This window comes from Lampris incognitus, chromosome 1 (genome assembly GCF_029633865.1).
Source record: "Lampris incognitus isolate fLamInc1 chromosome 1, fLamInc1.hap2, whole genome shotgun sequence".
NCBI lineage: Eukaryota > Metazoa > Chordata > Actinopteri > Lampriformes > Lampridae > Lampris > Lampris incognitus.
In genome coordinates, this window is record NC_079211.1 from 108012005 (window position 1) to 108032861 (window position 20857).

Here is a 20857-nt window from a genome sequence, read left to right on the forward strand (position 1 = left end):
ATGCTTCGCTGTGAAGGATCAGCTCCTTAAAAAGGTGGCCAGGTAAGAGGAGGACACTGTGGAGAAGGCAGTAGTGGAGGACACTGTGGAGGAGGCAGTGGAGGAGATAGCGGAGGAGACAGCTAGGGTGTCAGTGGAAGAAAATGATGAGGACACCATAGTAGATGAGACAGTGGAGAAGCCACTTGAATCATTAAGAATATTCAAAAAAGTGAGATTCATGAGCTTGGTGTTTTACTGTAAGACAGATTGTAACCTGACATCAACCCTGTCGTTTGTATTCATAATGAACATGCATACGGGCTTACTGCGCATATTAAGTGACATTCTCCTGTTCTCGTTCAGGTCACCAGTTCTACCTGCACTAAAAAAATGATGAATTAAATAAATATTTTTATTTGTATGAATTTATGTGTCATTTATCAGATCAGACCCCCGTCCCCACCCCAACCAAACCCCCACCGCCGCCGCCGCCAAAATCTCACTCTGAACTCAGTTCAAAATTTGAGAGCTCTGACAGAATACATGGTGTGTGCATGAAGTTGGCGCGTGATCGAGACATGCACAGTGTGTGCACCTTCACTCCCGCCGCGTGTGTGCACGCGTGTGAATGTATGCTTGTGTGCACGTCTGAATTTATGTGTTATATTTGCAGGCGCAGTAACTAAATAGTCTTGTTTTAATTATGTAGCCCGTGGAATTAGATACCACACAGGACACAATTACTTCCGGGGTTCTTGTAGCTTTAATTTTATTGTTTGAACCTTCGAATGCAGATCGTTTTACTGAGTGCATACATTCCTGTGTCTTTCGAGCAAACAGCTCATAAATGTTCACAGATGTGGCAAGTTTAACAGAAAATATTTTAAAAAGGGAAATAATAAATACAAAACATGGTGCAAAATACGGCAGTGGACTATGTACTGTACGGAGCCAGAGTACAGAGAGAGAGAGAGACACGCACCCCGGAGAGCAGCCATCCATCTCCCGCCCCGCCTAGAGCTCAGCCGCCCTGTTCCATCACCAGCCCTGGTCCCAAGGTGAGCTTGCTAACCCATTAGCACACGGCTAACTAGCTAACTAGCAGGCTAGCCCTAGCATTGGCGCAGCTATCTAGCTAACGGTGGTGAAGCCCGGTTTGTCGCACCTAAAAGTCCCCGCCTCCATCCATAGTTACCCGGGCTATAGAAAAACCGCGACAAGTGGTGTCAGAAGTGGGATAAAAGGTTGGGATTCGCCATAATCTCAACACCGGAGGATCCTGCCCCGGTCACATGGCGGCATAATTCAGCCTGCACACTGTGAGCTAACCCAGCTAGCAAGAAGCCATTTTGTACTTCTTCGTGAAGTAGAACCCCAACGAAAAAAGTGAATAAGAAACTTCTTTATGAAGTGGAACCCAAACGAAAAAGTGAATAAAAAGACTCATTAGTTTCTCAACGCCATTCACACTGTGAGGATATTGTTTTTCACCGAGTTTCACCCTGAAAGTGCACAAAAGGACGTCCAGTGGCGCTAGCTAATTAGCATTGACATTCTGCAGCATTTCAAAGCAGCATTTAGCAGCTTTTTGGCGGCATCGCTATAGCTAGCTAGCAACTGAGTGAGTCAGCCATTTTGTGAAGCACTGTAATTTCTTCAGTAGTCACGTAAATCAGTGGAAAAATAAAAATGTCACAGGACAAAGAAAATGTAAAAGAACAGTCTGAGTTGAGTCTGGATGGTGCTGGTGTGGGGACAGAAGACCCCGGAGAGCACGCCTGGATGAAGCTCCTCCTGGCGCAGATGGAAACCATGAACCAGACCCAGGTTCAGATGCAACGCCAGATGGAAAACATGGAACGCCAGACCCAGGTTAAGATGCAACGCCAGATAGAGATGCAGATGGAGGCCCTCACAGCTCGTATCGATGGACTAGCGGAAGCGGTGGCTAAGCGATCTCGTCCCCCCACACCTCCCATTCAGCGCACCGATTGGGCCCGTCATCGTTCAGATATCCAAGGTGAGCCTCCCGGTTTGTCGCCCATCGCTCAAGTAGTGAAGCAAGGGGTTTCTCCTAGTAGCCCTCAAAGCGATAGTGGTGTAGGGTCGGCAGGGGCTGTGCTCGGAGAACGAACTAGCAGAACGGTGCAAGACATGAGCCTACTCTCGCAGTTCACCCCGGCCCGGGAGAACCCAGGGGCCAGACAGCGAGACGGCGCTGATCACCTGTTGCCAGCAGCTATGGCCGCAGTGGCTAACTTGAGCGACCGGCGCAACGAGGAGACGCCAGCCAGGCCGAGCAGCAAAGCGGCCCCAGCAGCCCTGCGCTATACAGGAAATGGACCCAGTGAGCCCGCACCACTTACCAGCACTCCGATTGGTCATGGTGGAAAAAATGGAGCGACTGCAGTACCACCCCCCGACGGGATGCAGGGTGGCCAAATGTCCCTGGACAGCAACGGCGGCCGAAACCTGCTGGATGACAGCGTTGGAGGGCAGGCAGGTTCCTCTAGAGGTCAACAGAGCCAGACAGGAGACCTTCAAAGTCGGAGCGGCAACCGAAGCTCACAAGGTCCCGACCGAGGACACGAAAATGACATCAAGCTCCTCGCCACTTTTGATGGTAAGGGCGACTGGGATAGTTTCGTTGGACCATTCGAACGGATGGCGAGAAAGAGGGGCTGGACCGACGAGACCTGTTTGGACGCCTTGTATCTCCGACTGAGGGACAACGCCATGTCTTTTGTCATCGCGCAGCCGGCTCCGATAAAAGATGACTACCACGCACTCATCACCCAGTTACGCCGCCGCTACGGTAAAGAGCTGCCAGAGGGAACTGCGCGCCGTAAACTCAGCGAGGTTAAGCAGGCCAGAGAGATGACCCTCTATGAGTTTGGCGAGGAAGTGAGGAGACTTGTCACACTGGCATACCCGCAGGTTGGTGTTACACTGCAGGAGGCCTACGCTGCAGAAGCCTTTCTGCGCGGGCTGAAGAACCAAAACATCGCGTATGAAGTCCTGGGGGCAGAACCCAAAACACTAGCTGAAGCAATCAGGAAGGTTGAGGCACGCGAGTATGACTTTAAAGCGACGCTGGGGCGAGAGGTTGAAGGAAAAGGGAGAATCCGGCGAGTAGCATGGGAAGACGAGCGGCGTCGCGATAGCTCTCCAAGTCCTCCGCCGGTAGGAGACAGCATGAGCACCCCCGAGCTCAAGACCCTGGCCAGTGGCATCGACAACATTAACAAGGTGCTCTTAAACATCGAGCGGTACATGGCCAAAGAACAAGTAGGAGTGGAACGGGGAAGGACGCTTGAGCGGGCTACCTACGCGCACACGGGGCAACGCGCGCAGCGGTCCCCGAGCCCAAGTTCCCGCAGCAAAGGGACCTGCTATCAGTGTGGAGAGGAGGGCCATTTCAAGCGAGAGTGTAACTCACGGTCACCAAGCCCGAGGGCTCCGAGGAAGGTCAGCGAGCAGCCATCAGTCAATCTCGGCCGAGCCTCGGGGAATGGACCCAGTCTCGTCATTCCCATCACCGTGAACAGCCTGCAGCTGAAGTGCATCGTTGACACAGGGGCCGAAGCCACGGTGATGTCCCGAGACACATTCCAACAATTAAATCTGGCCGACCAGCCGAGCGTCGGAATCGCCATTCTGCGTAACGCTGAAGAGGGTAAAAACATGGCTGAAACCCCGAAGTATAGGGTGACCATCCGCTTGGGCCCCAAGACCATCGAATGAGATGTGTTCGTCGCGCCCATCCGCGACCCCTTCCTCCTGGGCCTAGATCTCATGTTGGCCGCTCATGTCACTGTATCCGGGGGAGGCCAGGTCTACGTCGAAGGGGAGCCAGTGGCCACAGTTATCGTGGGTACGTCCGTGGGGGAGTACGCCGTCTCTCGCGTACTGCTGCAGGACTCTTTGACACTATCAGCGGAGAGCGAGCAGGACGTCTGGGGTGTGGTGGAAAGCCCCAAGGCAGGTATCTCCGCCGTCCTGGAGCCTGCTGGCCTCACCGAGGGAGTTTCATCTGGCAGTGTGTTGGTCAACGTTGCCCCACACGTCCCTGTGCGACTGAGTAACCTGATGCCGAAAGAAGTTAGGCTGAAGAAAGGAGCCTGCCTCGGCGTGCTAGTGGAGGCGGAAGAGGAGCTTCAGGCCCCACAAGAGGACGACATGAGCCGAAAAAATGAACCAGCCACAGTCCGACGGATGGAGTCGTCACCAACTATGGGTCTGCCCGACCATCTGTCGTCCCTGTATGAGTCCGCCAGTGAAGGGTTGGATGAGGATCAGCGGAGGGCCCTGCAACAACTCCTGATTGAACACCAGGGCGTGTTCGCGGCCAGTGACGCGGACCTGGGGCGCTTCGATGCGGTCCAGCACCGAATCAACACTAGCGAAGGCCAACCTGTCCGACAACCGGCTCGGCGCACGCCCCTGGGTTTTCAACAAGAAGAGGAGCGGCACCTGAAGAGCATGCTAGAGGCCGGAGTGATTACACCATCGGAATGGGCCTCTCCAGTGGTGTTAGTTAGAAAGAAGGACGGAGGTGTGCGGTGGTGCATAGATTATAGAAGACTCAACGACCTGACTCTCAAAGATGCATATCCACTGCCGCGGATCGAAGAGTGTCTGGACACCCTCGAGGGGGCCACTGTATTCTCGACTTTAGATATGCAAAGTGGATATTGGCAGATTGGAGTGCACCCGGATGATCATGGAAAGACAGCCTTTATAACACGCTATGGGCTGTTTGAGTACACCCGAATGCCCTTCGGGCTGTGCAATGCGCCCGGCACATTTCAACGTGCGATGGAGGTGGTGTTGAGAGGGTTACAGTGGAGACACCTGCTTGTATACCTCGACGACATCATTGTGCTGGGGCGTGGAGTCGGGCGAGGTGGATCGAGGAGCTGAGCCAGTACGACTTCAAAATCGAACACCGGCCAGGAGTCAAGCACAGCAACGCGGACACGCTGTCCAGGTCACCCAAACCCGCCTGTGACTGCTATCATGCTGGGGAGAGTCTGGACTCGCTGCCTTGTGGAGGTTGCTCCTACTGTCACCGTGAACACCACCATTGGGCAAGGTTCAGCGACGATGTGGATGATGTGGTCCCGCTAGCGATCCGTCGAACTGACTCGGAAGAGAACACCTCCGGAGCGGCAGAAGAGGGCGTTCCACCATCGGCTCCAGGAGGAGAGGCAGGAGGCCTAACGATGTCACAACCTGTCAATGAACATCAGAATGGTGCTGAAGAGAGTGAACCACCTGCTATCAACTGGTTAGCCCAGTATTCGACCAACGAGCTAGCGGAGCGCCAGAGGGGAGACGCCGTGCTAGCGAAGTTGCACCAGTGGAAGGATGAGGGGAAGCTACCGTCACAGGAGGAGATGGCGCTGGAAGGACCTGCTGCACGGAAGTACTGGTTGGTCTGGACGCAAGTAGAAAGGCGAAATGGAGTCCTGTACTACCGCTGGGACGAAGGAGCTGACACGCCATCCATCCTCCGTCTCATTGTTCCAACAGCGCTCCAAGAAGAGGTCCTACGTTTGTGTCACTGCGCCCTGCTGTCCGGTCACTTGGGCCGTGAGAAGACCTACCATCGAGTTCGCAGAGAGTTCTACTGGGTTGGTCTGACTGACAGTGTGAACCAGTTCGTCCGACGCTGTCCTGAATGTCAGGCGTGTAAATCCTCTGGAAGAACAGGCAGAGCTGCCTTGCAGATGTACCAGGCCGGCGCTCCTATGGACAGGGTTCACATCGACGTGGTTGGACCGCTCCCAGTATCCAAGATGGGGAACCGATACATCCTTGTGATGGTGGACCAGTTCACGCGCTGGGTGGAGGTGGCCCCGATCCCCGAGCAAACTGCAGAGATCACCGCTCAGAAGCTGCTACAGGAGTTCCTCTCCAGGTTTGGAGTACGCCTGGAGATCCACACAGACCAGGGACGCAACTTCGAGAGTGCCCTGTTTCGTGAGCTCTGTGAACTTCTCCAGGCGGCCAAGACCAGAACGACCCCCTACCATCCTGCGTCGAATGGTCAAGTCGAGAGGTTCAACCGAACTCTCCTGCAAATGATCCGCTGTTACGTGGGGAAACACCAGAGCGAGTGGGACCAACACCTCCACCTCCTCGCCGGGGCTTACCGCAGCTCACCCCATGCCTGTACGGGTTACACACCAAACCGGATGATGCTTGGGCGAGAAGTCAACCAGCCGCAAGGACTCACCCTGAGGGTGCAGGAAGCCAACGTTCATCGCACTTCCCCAGCCGAGTACGTTGCTGACCTGGAGGCGAACATGCGGGACACCCACGAAGTGGCGCGCCAGCATCTCCGTGCTGCCCAGCTCAGGAACAAGAAGGACCACGACCTACGTGCTCGACAACACACATTTCACCCTGGAGATCTAGTGTATGTCCGGGACGACACCAGGAAGAAGGGTCAATCTCCAAAGTTGAAGCCATGGTGGAGAGGTCCCGGCCTCACCACAGAGAAGATGGGAGACGTCTTGTACAGAGTCCAGGAAGGTCGTAAGGAGAGAGTCCTCCACCACGATCGACTGCTACCCTACCTCTCAGACGACGTGCCGGTCTGGATTCAGCGGAGGCGCCATGCTCTGTTGTCTGCTCCAGCACCAGCCATAGGGCCGCAGGAAACACCTGAAGGAGGTCGTCCCGCTGCTGACATGGAGGAGCCGGGGGCGCAGAGAACAGAGGAGTACGAAGGAGTGACAGAGCAGGAGGAGATCGATGAAGACCTTGATCTCCGGCTGGAGGACCTGTTCCACGCAAACGACGATGGAGGACCCAGCACACCAGGCTCCCCGGCTCGGTTCCAGCCGCTCCAACACACTGCTGCCAGCTACTCTTCAGGCGAGTCGACAATCACCCAACGTCGTGGGACAGCAGCCTGTGCTCCGGGCGGGCAGTCCAACGCCCCTGACCCAGAAGGAGACGAAGCCGACGCCGCTGAGTCCCATCTCCCGTACACCACCAGACGGGGCCGGCCAGTCCGGAGGCCCGCCTGGCTCCTAGACTAACTTTGACGGACGTGACTAGTTGACTTGGGGGTTACTAGGCTAGTCACAAGAGTCCAGTATGGATAGCGACCACCCACATTTGTTTGACGCCCTTTGTTCCGGGCCTAGTTCATTTCGCGGGTGTTCTGTCCCGTTTATCGTGTTAGATTAATCAGACTGATCTTTGTAGTCTGTTGTTCATTTATGTTGAAGGGACTCAACAGTGCTGGAGGGGGGCAGTGTAGTGGGAAATGCCTGGGGATGTACTTGGAATGTTGCACTGGGCTCGTGCAGCTAGAGGACCAATCACAGGTTAGCTCGCGCTGTCACAGACGCAACTTTATTAGACACCGCGGGAGAGACAAAGCGCCAGAACTGTTTAGTAACCATATCGTAGACTGTCACCTTAGCGTGGGATAGAGCAGGGAAACCTAGCGTATCCTGGGCTAGACAGTAGATACGGTGGCTAGCAGTGGTAGTGTTAGCAGCAGACTGCCTCGGTACCTGTAGCTAGCTGACTACCCCCGAGAGCTTCCCCAGAGAGACTGAGAGAGACATTCACCCGGTCACACCGGAGCCAGAGTACAGAGAGAGAGAGAGACACGCACCCCGGAGAGCAGCCATCCATCTCCCGCCCCGCCTAGAGCTCAGCCGCCCTGTTCCATCACCAGCCCTGGTCCCAAGGTGAGCTTGCTAACCCATTAGCACACGGCTAACTAGCTAACTAGCAGGCTAGCCCTAGCATTGGCGCAGCTATCTAGCTAACGGTGGTGAAGCCCGGTTTGTCGCACCTAAAAGTCCCCGCCTCCATCCATAGTTACCCGGGCTATAGAAAAACCGCGACAGTACGTTAAACAGGGTTTAACAAAGACATGTGGAACTTCCTGAAGATCGCGCAACTTCTCACTCTGTCAGTTACCTTTAAACAGAATTAAAATGCATATAAAACCTTTACATTCCAAATACAATGGCATGGTGTGGCTTTATTCACGCCAACATTACCTTGTCATGCCTGCAATGGCGAACAGCGGTCGACGGCTCGCGCCCAAAATCACCGAACATCAACTCCAGTAGCGTCTAAATCAAACCATCTTGTCAAATTACCGACATACAATATTGTTTGGAATAATGTTACAGGTATATTTCACAAGATATTTACCCTTACTTACTACGGAGTCAGAGCACCGTCACACCGCAATCTTCAGGCGCTCCACACAAGAAAAAAAGAAAGAATACCCAAGATGCACTTGGATAACTTGCACGGAATTACAATAAAAGTCCGCCACTGCCACTTACTGGTCAAAACATGCAATGACAACCAAAACTATAAAAATACACTCACAATCTGCTTCACAATTTAAATACATCAAATGACATTTTACATGGCTTGACAGTGTAACAATTACATATATTAACAGTTAAACTATACTAAATTTAAGTGGAAAATCATTTAACATATTTAACAGATTTGCCACCCGGCTACATACTCCCCTGCAAATATAGTCAACGTCCTCGGTGACTACGAAACATGAACTGACTCAAATACTCCCTGCAAGGCCTTTTCAAAGAGAGCAGCACCCAGGCTTGTCAAAACCTTAGAGACCATGTCTGTGCTGACTGAGACTGCATTACAGGCTGACTTTGGCAGATGAAATGGGTTTGAATGAGATCCAGCCATTTCCCGCTTGCTTTTCCTAATGGCAGGTTTAGGTGCATAGGTTCTACGTCCTGCTCCACCAGCATCATCTGTTAGTGCGGGCCTGTCCCTGTTTTCAATAATGGGCAAGTCACTGTTGCTAACGTCTGGATGTACATCATTAACACATTCTGTTTCTGTGCCACAATTTCTCATATCTGAATAACCTTCCTCAGGTCCTTCACCGTCACTCTCATCTGTGGGTGCTGTCACATGTAAACTAACACTTTCTGCTGCAAGAGGCAGGTTAGGTACTTGCACAAGCCGGCGAGGGATGACTTCCTCAACAATAACAAAATCAGCCTCAGGTGACTCAGGCTCATCCTCAGCTACAGGCTGTGTAGTGGTCTGTAACCTAGTTCTAGTTCTTGGTTTGGGAACTGGTTTCGCACAAGGTCGCAACTCTGACCTATGAACTCTTTTAATGGGACCTCCCTCAAAAGGTTCAACAGTGTGTGTGGTACCCTGGATGTCAACTACCTTGTAGACTGTTGAGGTCCATGTGTCCTGAATCTTATGTCTACCTGGGGGTCTGTGACGTAGGAAAACCAACTGACCAATGTCCACAGGAGGACAATACACCTTCTCATTTTGCAGTGAGATCCTCTCAGCTGCCTTCTGCTCTGAGTACTCTCTGGCTCTCTCATGTGCCTGTCGGAGTCTCTCCTGATGAACAGACAACCAATCCTGTTTCCTGTCTGACACACACAATAAAGCATCTACTGGGAGATGTGGCTGTACCCCGAAAAGCAAATAACAAGGCGAGTACCCTGTGGTGGAATGAGGAGTGACATTATAGGCATATACTACTTCAGACAGATGCTCTGGCCAACGCTTTTTTTTCTCTGGTGGGAGTGTCCTTAACAAGTCATGGAGTGTGCGATTGTATCTTTCACACTGACTGTTTCCCTGTGGCCTGTAGGGAGTTGTCCATGTCTTTTTAACCCCATAGAGTTTGCACAGCTCTGCTATAATTTCACTCTCGAAATTTTGACCTTGGTCTGAGTGCAGTCTCTCTGGGACCCCATATTTCATGGACCACTCCCTGAGCAAAACTTTAGCTGTAGTGTCAGCCTTCTGGTCTTTGGTAGCATACACTTGTGTGAACTTTGTAAACACATCGGTCACAACAAGGACATTTTCACGGCCATCTGAAGCTGCCTCCAACACTGTAAAATCAACAGCCACCACTTCTAGAGGTCGGGAGGCCAGGAATGCCTGAACTGGAGCATGGATTTTTGGCTGAGGCATCTTGGTCAAAATGCACCGCTCGCAGTTTTTAACCCAGCTTTCAACATCCTCGCATAGCCCTACCCAAAAACACCTCCCTCTTAGCAAGTTTACAGTGCGCTCTATGCCCTGATGTCCCATGTTGTTATGTACATTTTCTAGAACTTGGTCCCTCAAACAACTAGGCACGAGTAACTGCCACACTTCTCCATGACGTGGGTCTGTGATAACCCTGTACAACAACCCTTCTCGTTGTTGTATGCATCTCCATTGTTTCAACAATCTTTTCACTTGACTAGACAGGGCTGCTCTCTCTCTGGGACATGGCCTCCTCCCCCGATCCCAAAATGCCCTAAACTCTTTTAGGGTGGGGTCACCGGCCTGAAAACCTACCAGCTCCTCTCTGGTATAACCTGGCAGTGTGGGGGTGTTGCCCTGTTTAGTACCTGTCTCACCAGACCTCGACTCCCCAGCACGGATCTGTCTCACTTTGTAACACTCCAGACCTCTAGAGACAAGACCAGGATCCAGAACTGTTCCTCGCTCAATCAGGTTACACACAGTGATACAGTCGTCAAAATCCGAGTCAGGGTCTGTTTCAGGCTCCCCTGCAAACTCCTGCCTAGAGAGAGCATCTGCGGCAGCATCACTGCAACCAGGACGGTACTTAACCTCGAAATCAAAAACAGACAGTTGCGCTACCCACCTCTGCTCTATAGCACCTAACTTGGCTGTCTTGAGGTGGCAGAGGGGATTGTTATCAGTCAGGACAACAAACTTTGAACCAAGCAAGTAACCCCTGAATTTTTCAGCAACTGCCCATTTTAAGGCAAGCAACTCCAACTTCATGCTACTATAATTTCGGTCATTCTTCTCAGCCTGGCGTAGTCTGCGGCTAGCATATGCTAGGACACGTCTGGTGTCACCTTGCTGCTGACACAATACAGCACCTAATCCATGCTGACTAGCATCTGTCTCAACTACAAATGGTTGTGTGAAATCGGCAAAACCCAAAATGGGAGCAGAGGTAAGTTTTTCCTTTAACTGCTCAAAGGAACAGTCACACTCTGGTGTCCACATATTACAAAACTGGTGACCTACTTTCCCTGTTTTTTTCACACCTGAACATTTGTTGACTAGGTCATGCAGTGGCCCGGCAATCTGTGAGAAGCCTCGAATGAATCTCCTGTAGTAACTACAGAAACCCAAGAACGACTGCAGCTCTTTGGCAGTGGTTGGGACCTTCCAGTTCTTAACAGCAGAGACCTTGGAGGGGTCAGTTCCTATACCTTCTGCTGACACCTGATGACCCAAAAACTTTACTGACTGTTGTAGAAAAGCACACTTCTGCAACTTCACCTTAAGGCCCGTCTCTGCCAGTCTCTTAAACACAGTCTCAAGTCTCTCCAAATGCTGCTCAAATGTCTCTGAAAAACCAAGATGTCATCTAGGTAGACCAGGAGTATCTGAAAAATGAGATCATTCATAGTAACTTGCATAAGTCTCTGAAATGTAGCTGGACCGTTACAAACACCAAAAGGCATTCTCACGTACTCATACAGACCAAACGGTGTAGTAAATGCAGTCTTAGTCCGATCTCTCTCATGCATAGCTACCTGGTGGTATCCGCTCGCCAGATCTATGGTCGAAAAGAACTTTGCCCCTCTCAGCGCATCAAAACTCTCATCAATTCTCGGGAGCGGGAATGCATCACGTCTTGTCTTTGAGTTGAGTTTCCTGTAATCGACACATAGCCTCAGACTACCATCTGCCTTTCTCACTAGTACTATGGGCGAAGCATAAGCACTAGAGCTTTCTTGAATGACCCCTTTTTTAAGCAGCTTGCCAATATGTTCCCTGACTTCACTATACTGTGTGGGTGGGATTCGTCTGTATGGCTGTGTTACAGGTATGTCATCTGTCAGATGGATCTCATGTTGTACTTTGTCAGTGTGGCCTAGATCTTCATCTTCTGTTGCAAACACAAAAGAGTATTTCTCCAGTAACAAAGTCAGCTGTGCTTGCTGTTCTGGGCTACCGAAAAAATTGAGCTTGCCGAGAATTTCCTGCACATCTGTCGGTGTTTCGGGGTGTTCACTGATACTCACTTGTTCAGTGTCTGCTGAGATTCTCTGGAACTGTACCTCACAAAGCTCATCACTTTTCACACAGTCTACCTGAGTCAAAACCCCTAGCCTAGTCCGTGGCCCTAGCCAGATATCTTCATCAGACATGTTCATGACTCGGACTGGAAAAATGTGATTGCCCGATGAAACCAAAGTAGGCACAACAACCAAACCTCCAGGAACGGGGACACCCACAGACTCCAGCAACAAAAAAGAACCATCCTCACTCACGGTCCTGAGTCCCCTAGCCATAACTGTAGCAGCAGATGAAGCAGGTATATGGACTACATCCTTACCAGCTACCCTAGCGAAAGAGAGTCTGTCTGTTGCATGTACTGCATGAAGATGATTAAAAGCCTCTCTCCAGTTTGAGTCAAACCTCTCCTGCAGTGTGGTGTCAAACTCAGTGTGTACTAGCGCTCTGCATTTTTTGACAATGTTCATCCCTATTAGACCTGGAACAGAGGAAGAGTGTTCAGAATCTTTAACTATCAGAAAACCTCGCTCTGGGATAGTCAGACCCATGGCTTCTACATCAAGCTCCACATAGCCCATATAGGGTATGTCTAATCCATTAGCTGCAGTGATCTTTAACCACTCAAATGCCGGGTGAATGTCCTCACCTTTCACTGACAGGTGTTCCCTGAAAAAACTCTCAGAAATTGTACTGACCTGGCTACCAGTGTCAAGTAAGCAGGACACTGTAACACCTCGTAGTTTCACCTCAACAGTTTTACATTCTCCGACTGCACGCTCTAAGATCCTGCTTCTGTCTGGAGTCTCTTTTGGTGAGCCAGCTTCCTCCTCTCGAGTTGTGTGGCTCATGACAACTGAGGGTGCGAGTTTTCCTGCACTACATAAGAACTAGGTGTTGCATCCCCTTGACCCCCTCTGGCCTGTGAGCATTTTCTTGCAATGTGACCTACGCCTCTACACTTGAAACAGATAGGCTGACCATCTGGTGTGAACTTTGGCTGGGGTCTAGGTCGTGGCTTGGGCTCTAGGAATGTCTGTTGAGTGCTGCGCTTACTCAGTTCACCTACAGCAAAGGCTAGATCAGCGAGTGTTTTGCCTAACTCTGCTAGCTGTTTTTCCTGATGGGCTACTGCTCTCCGAACATCATTTAATGCAATACCTTGGTCATTGTTTGTTTTAATAATAGAGCACTGGGTTTCCGGAACCTCTGATGTAACTTGGTTGCTCTTTATGACCCTGGGACGATGAGACCTGCTATCCTCCATCTCCCACAGGAGGGCCTCGTTCCTCACATCTAGAAGACTGCTCTCTGGTTTGTCCCTAACCATTTTCCTGAGTTCACGCCTGAGTGCTGCTTCTCTTAAACCCTCAATAAACCGGTCTCTGAGCACATTTTTCTCATTAGGTATTACATCTGTGGACTGTTTCACTACAGAGCTCAAAATCTGGGATAGTGCATGGGAGTAGTCACGGAGGTCTTCTCCATCAGTTTGGTTACGGTTGTAAAAGGTCTGCAAAAGCTGTGTGGGACTGCGCTTTTCCCCAAATGCATTGCTCAGGTAAGAGTATAAATCACTGGGCCGCACTGACTGACCCCTCATGCATAGTCGCACCTCTTCCAATGCAGGGCCACGCAATAGAGATAGTATATAGTCACATTGTTCTTCTGTTGTTTGCTCTCTGTATCTTAAAACCCTTTCAACCTCTTCAATAAACTCTTCGACAGATCTCCTGTCTGTACCACACTCCCCACTAAATGCTTGGATCTGGCGTTCTCTTGGAACGTAGATGTATGAACGTGTGGGTGCACTGCCTCTTAGAGGCCCTCACGTCGTCTCTCGCTGGTCACCACCTCCACAGCAGGATGGCTTCAGACTCAACACCAACGGACGTCACCAGCAATCTTCACCACTGCCGATTTTTTTTTTTTAAGTAAAAATAAGCCACTCTGTTGCCAATTTAAAAAAAAAATGTTTTAGCTACACCCCACTCCTGGTACCAAAATTATGTAGCCCGTGGAATTAGATACCACACAGGACACAATTACTTCCGGGGTTATTGTAGCTTTAATTTTATTGTTTGAACCTTCGAATGCAGATCGTTTTACTGAGTGCATACATTCCTGTGTCTTTCGAGCAAACAGCTCATAAATGTTCACAGATGTGGCAAGTTTAACAGAAAAGATTTTAAAAAGGGAAATAATAAATACAAAATACGGTGCAAAATACGGCAGTGGACTATGTACGTTAAACAGGGTTTAACAGACATGTGGAACTTCCTGAAGATCGCGCAACTTCTCACTCTGTCAGTTACCTTTAAACAGAATTAAAATGCATATAAAACCTTTACATCCCAAATACAATGGCATGGTGTGGCTTTATTCACGCCAACATTACCTTGTCATGCCTGCAATGGCGAACAGCGGTCGACGGCTCGCGCCCAAAATCACCGAACATCAACTCCAGTAGCGTCTAAATCAAACCATCTTGTCAAATCACCGACATACAATATTGTTTGGAATAATGTTACAGGTATATTTCACAAGATATTTACCCTTACTTACTACGGAGTCAGAGCACCGTCACACCGCAATCTTCAGGCGCTCCACACAAGAAAAAAAGAAAGAATACCCAAGATGCACTTGGATAACTTGCACGGAGTTACAATAAAAGTCCGCCACTGCCACTTACTGGTCAAAACATGCAATGACAACCAAAACTATAAAAATACACTCACAATCTGCTTCACAATTTAAATACATCAAATGACATTTTACATGGCTTGACAGTGTAACAATTACATATATTAACAGTTAAACTATACTAAATTTAAGTGGAAAATCATTTAACATATTTAACAGATTTACCACCCGGCTACATTAGGTTGGGATTTAGGTAAGCTGAGCAAAGTAAGGGTTAACAGTGGGAAAGTGATACAGGTACACTATTATGACCAGTGCATGTGGTAGCGAGCTTTCTTGTGTAATGCCTCTTCATGTTATTGTCATTTCATTGAAGTGTATGTTGTACACCTTTTGAAAATAAGATGTTTGCTATTCCATCTATAAAAATCCAGTAAGTTAACATTGCATGTAATTTGAAGGTCATTCATACGATTAATACAGTTGATGGAGAGCCAGCAGCTGTCCTGTATTCATTTCTTCCCCTGTTCCAGGGGTATTACACACACATGTCACATTTTTACAACATGAATGACTACAGTATGCCAGGGGGATAGGCCAAATAAAAAAGTAAAAAGGTAAAAAGTAAAATAACAAACATTTAAGACACAACAGCTGAGATCACAATTAATTTACATGCATATGTATTGTAGCGAATTCGGGGGGCAGTTTGGGAACCGCCGCAGCCAGGACGCGAACCCGGGTCTCCCGCACCACGGGCGACTACGTTAAGCAGTCGACTAAATGGTCTGACCCATTAGTCAAGCCAAGGGCTACCGATTCTATTTATCCGTGCACGTGACAGTATTTTACAGTTGGTTTTTTTTTGGGGGGGGGGGGCTTTTTATTGGCACTAGAATTAATACTTTATATGTACTGTTCAAAACCTTCATTAAAAAACAATAAAAAGGGGGTCTTTGGTTTGTAAACTTGCACTTATGTATATAGAATTTAGCTAGAATAATCAATATATTTATGATATATGCTCTTTCCTCAAATTTATTGTCATAGGCAAAGAATCCGAAAATAATATACTCATAAAACAATGCAAAATCCATGTATAAAGAGTCACTAATAAATTTTGAAAAATATTTCCATAGAATCCTGGAATATTGACAATGCAAAAAAACAAAAACAAAAAATAAACGATGGGGAACAGTTTCTGGATGAGCTGAGCAAAAAGAACAAGTTATATTTATATCGGCCTTAAATTGCTTGAGAAAATGCTTTGCAGGGTAAAATGTATGTACAATTTTAAAGGAAACCCTTCTTATCTTATTAGTCACTACAAGCATGATCCCAACCCGTCATCGTATGCTGCCGTCATCACATCACCTGCTGTCATCACGGCCGTACGCGAGTTCATAGGTCGTCGGGAGGCGGGTCAAGAAGGGTCAATCATGGAAGAAGCGCCATGTGTGATGTTAGCGGTCTTTTGCTCGGAAAAGAAAAAGAAAACGAGGAAAGCGTGATTGTGGACCCGTCCACGGGTTTTCACGAAGGGGACAATATGGGCTGTCTATCCTTCAACGAGAACTTGAGGTAACGAATGTGTACATGTCAAGGAAATTAGCCTAATTAGCCTAGCTAGCTAACGTTAACTTCGCTGTATGTAAACAGAAGGTCCTCAAAATGATTGGGTTTTGGGAATTGTATAACGTCACTCTGGTAAATGACGAGCCAAAGGTACGTTTTAATGTCAGGTGGTTTCACAATTACCCAAACTGAAATCAAGAAAACTGTCAATACAGCTCCAGTTCTTTTCACTGACGCCCACCTCATATGGGTTCAGTACAGCGTTAACGTTAACATTACAAACATCACATAACCCTAGGCTAGGGCAATTGACAGAGCCTGCTCTCAAATGCCCAAGTTGTGTGTCATTGGATAAATGAGCCGAACGCAGTCACTGTAGCTAAACACCCTACACAATCATTATAAGGGGAGTGCACGCATAAGCATGGATGTGTGTGTCATATAGCCTGAATGTTTTGACCAGAAGTCACAGAAGTAATCTTGGGTAAAATATTTAGCACATTGAGGTTCCAAATAGTGCCAAATATTTGTGTAATTTTCTTTTTATATAGGACAATACCCGGAGGGGTTTGTCATCATGGTACTCCCTTGAAAAAAGATCATAAAGGCATGGGGTTTTGTCTCCACAGCTCAACGAACGTTTCCTCAGTTTCGCCGTCCTATCTCTCTCATCTCACAGCCACAGCCTTTCTCCTCGCCATCTTTGTTCACCTATGCGCGCCAGACAGCATTCTGTTATCCTGTTGGTCAACGTCAGAAACACGTCTTTGAGCGTCGGTTAGGGGTGTCAAACTAGACGGAAAATGCAAAAAAAAAAAAAAAATGTGACACGCTAGGCTTGTCGAGTCCAGGTCGTGGGGCGTCTGACGCTGGTCTTGGACTATGTCACACTACAAGAGCGTTTGTCGTTCCCGACGTTCATATTCGGGCCCGACACTGAACGATGGTCGGCAGCGACGCAATCGGGCCAAAATCGGCCTGAATTCGTGTAGTTTGAGCCGGGCATTAGACGTACACCCGGTTGTAAGACTAGGCTAGACGTAAAATACACCTTAAGCCCTATGTAGAATTAATATAGAATTAATACCTGTTGCACCATGTAGGCGCAGTGCTACGTCTCAGATTAAATCTTACACCGAGTCAAAGGTAGGAAAAGTGAAAAGTCTTGACTAGTTTCCAACGTGACAATAAAAACGTTGATACAATAGCACGTCTAATATACAGCCTACACGATCAGCGGGCTTTCAGGCGTGAAAGGGCAGTGAGAGACCTCACTAATCCTCTGGATACCTACTCGGCTGCTCCCGTTAGGGGGCGCCACAGCGGATCGTCCGTTTCCATCTCTTCCTGTCCTTTGCATCTTCCTCTGTCACACCAGCCACATGCATGTCCTCCCTCACCACATCCATAAACCTCCTCTTTGGCCTTCCTCTTCCCTGGCAGCTCCATATTCAGCATTCTTCTCCCAGTATACCCAGCGTCTCTCCTCCACACATGTCCAAACCATCTCAATCTTGTCTCTCTTGCTTTGTCTCCAAACCATCCAACCTGAGCTGTCCCTCTAATATAATCGTTCCGAATCCTGTCCTTCTTCATCACTCCCAATGAAAATCTTATAGCATCTTCAACTCTGCCACCTCCAGCTCCACCTCCTGTCTTTTCATCAGTGCCGGCATCTCCAAACCATATAATATAGCTGGTCTCACTGCCATCTTGTAAACCTTCCCTTTAACTCTTGCTGGTTCCCTTCTGTCACAAATCACTCCTGACACTCTTCTCCACCCACTCCACCCTGCCTGCACTCTCTTCTTCACCTCTTCTGAACGCCCCGTTACTTTGGACAGTTGACCCCAAGTATTTAAACTCACACGCCTCACTAATCCTGTGTGTATATATATATGGAGATAAAGAATTTGAGAGGTTTTGTTTCAGTAGGGCTGAATTGTTTGAACTAGCTGAGCTGCAACATGTAACAGATAGGAACGGAGCACTGAAGAAGCGCTTCCCATTTTTTCATCACTTTGTCGACTGTCCGACTTCCTAATCCACCTTCTGCTTCATTGACTGCCACTGTTTTCCTCGTCCAGACGCCTTGTTATTTCTTATAAGTCATGGCATCGTTTTGTTTACATACTAAAATATGCATATACTCTGTACAGTTCAATAACTTTTTTTCTTGTTTCATAATCTGAGTAATTTAATTTATGTTTTTTCGACTCGGCAGTCATTTTTAATCTATTTGCTGGCACCAGTAAATGTAAGTTTGTAACCATAGCAACGTGAATGACTTGGCAACGTGTCAGCGTGGCTGCGCATCGTGCACGCTGGGTGTAGCTGCGCCCAGTCGTAGTTTTAGGTGGTGCAAAAGCAATAAACAGCCTCTCTACATCCACACACAGGCAGCAGTAAGGGTTGGGCTGGTCAGGAATTAAATTATTTAAATTTCGTGATAATTATAATTTTTTTCTTCCTCTGTCAGACAGATTCGGGGCTTGTCAAAAATACAGTCCATGAAGCCCCAATGTTGACGATGTTTTATTTGGCACATTTAAATGAGTCATCTTTTTGTGTGGTTGTGTGTTTTCATGCACGCTGATAAATATGTCTGCTTTTATCGTTGTGTGAATATGTGTTTGGGTGTGCTTATGTGTAAGTACGGGTTTGTTTTTGAATGTGTGTGCGTGTGCATTTCCATGTGTAATCGCACTGTGTTTTCTAGTGTGTGTGTGTGTGTGTGTTTTTTTCTGTGTTTGTGATTTTTTTTGTTTTGTTTTCATGTGTACTTGTGAGTGTGCATGTGAGCTTGTATGAAGTGTGTGTCTTGTTCATGCGTAAGTCTGTGCATGTGTGACTTTGTATCCGAGTTTTTGTATGTTTCTCCAACACATTCTCATCCCATGGCGTTGTGACTTTTTTTTTTCTTCCCCGTTTTTCTCCCCAATAGACACTGTGCATAACTGTAGTCCACTGACTTGCGGTATCTACTGCAGCCGTAGTACCCATACCCTGCAGCGGTCATACCTGTCCACAATTCTGTCCGTCCCTCTGCTCATAATTGTGGACGTAACTTGATATGTACAACTTGAAACTTTTGACCCGTTTGCTGGTAGGAGCAGGTGAAAGTTTGTCGACAGTTGTGTGCATGTGGTTGACATTTATCCGTGGTAAGTCTTGCAGGCATCATGAAAAATATGCCATTGTCAATAGCACACGCCAACAAACAGGAAAATGGTATGACCACTGCAGTAGAAACCGGAAGTCAGTGGACTACAGTTATGCACAGAGCCGTACCTGGCCAATTACTCCACTCTTCCAAGCCGTCCCTGTCACTGCTCCACCCCCCTCTGCTGATCCAGGGAGGGCTGCAGACTACCACATGCCTCCTCCGATACATGTGGAGTCTCCAGCCGCTTCTTTTCACCTGACAGTGAGGCGTTTCACCAGAGGGGCATAACACGTGGGAGGATCACACTGTCCCCCCCGAACAGGCGCCCCGACCGACCAGAGGAGGCGCTAGTGCAGCGACCAGGACACATACCCACATGCGGCTTCCCACTCCGCAGACATGGCCAATTATGTCTGTAGGTACGCCCGACCGAGCTGGAGGTAACACGGGGATTCGAACCGGCGATCCCCGTGTGGTAGGCAACGGAATAGTCCGCCATGCCACCCGGCGCCCTTTTGTTTTTAGACACGTGTGTCTTTTTAATATGGGAAGTGTGTGTGTGTGTGTGTGCGTGTGTGCGTATATGAGTGAGTGAGAGGTTTTTGTTAGACTTGTCCGCGAGTGCCTTGTTGGTTTCTGCCCTTCAGAACGTCTACAAGGAGTGCCAGAGTGGAGGACTGCCACTTCAGGTGATGTGAACGAGTGTAACAGAAAGACGGAGAGCGATAGCAAGAAGGTGACATAGAGGCCTAAGTGGAGAGGTTGATTATTATGGGAGCAGGCTGTGACTAATGCCACAGATGTTTATGAGCTCGCTGTCTCTTCCACCGTCTCTCCTCCGCCGCCCCAGCCTCTGTTCTGACATTAACTGAATCTTTCACACCAGCTGACTGCAGCACGGAGTCACTGAACTTCTGAGTTTGTGTGACGAGCAGAATCTTTTCAATTTTCCATTCAATCCGTTTTTTTAAAGCTTCTCTCCCTGCTTCTTCCTCACTTTCTCTTACCTCTCTCCCTTCCTCTTTCCCATCTCTCTGAGAAGCTCTTACTTTCCTCCTCTTCCTCAACTCTCCTCGACGCTCCCTCGCCATCTTCTCCATTCCCCACTGTGTGACGAGATTAATAAACACGGTGTTTGTTAATGTTCACACAGTGTTTAAGAAAAGATACCTCTTCCATGCTGTTTCAATTACTTCATAGGCTCGAGCATTACACAGAAGTGATATTGCCCGTGTGTTCAAAATGCAACATTTTCATAAGTATGGAAGACGGCTCAAAAAATGTTAAAGGTTAATAGAGTAAACTTTGAACAAACATTTGTAACGCCAACGGAATACTACATATGTAGACATATAATTAGCATAAGTACATGTCTGTCTGTGTCTGTCTGCCTGTATGTGACTGCCTGTCTCTCTGTGTCTGTCTGGCTGCCTG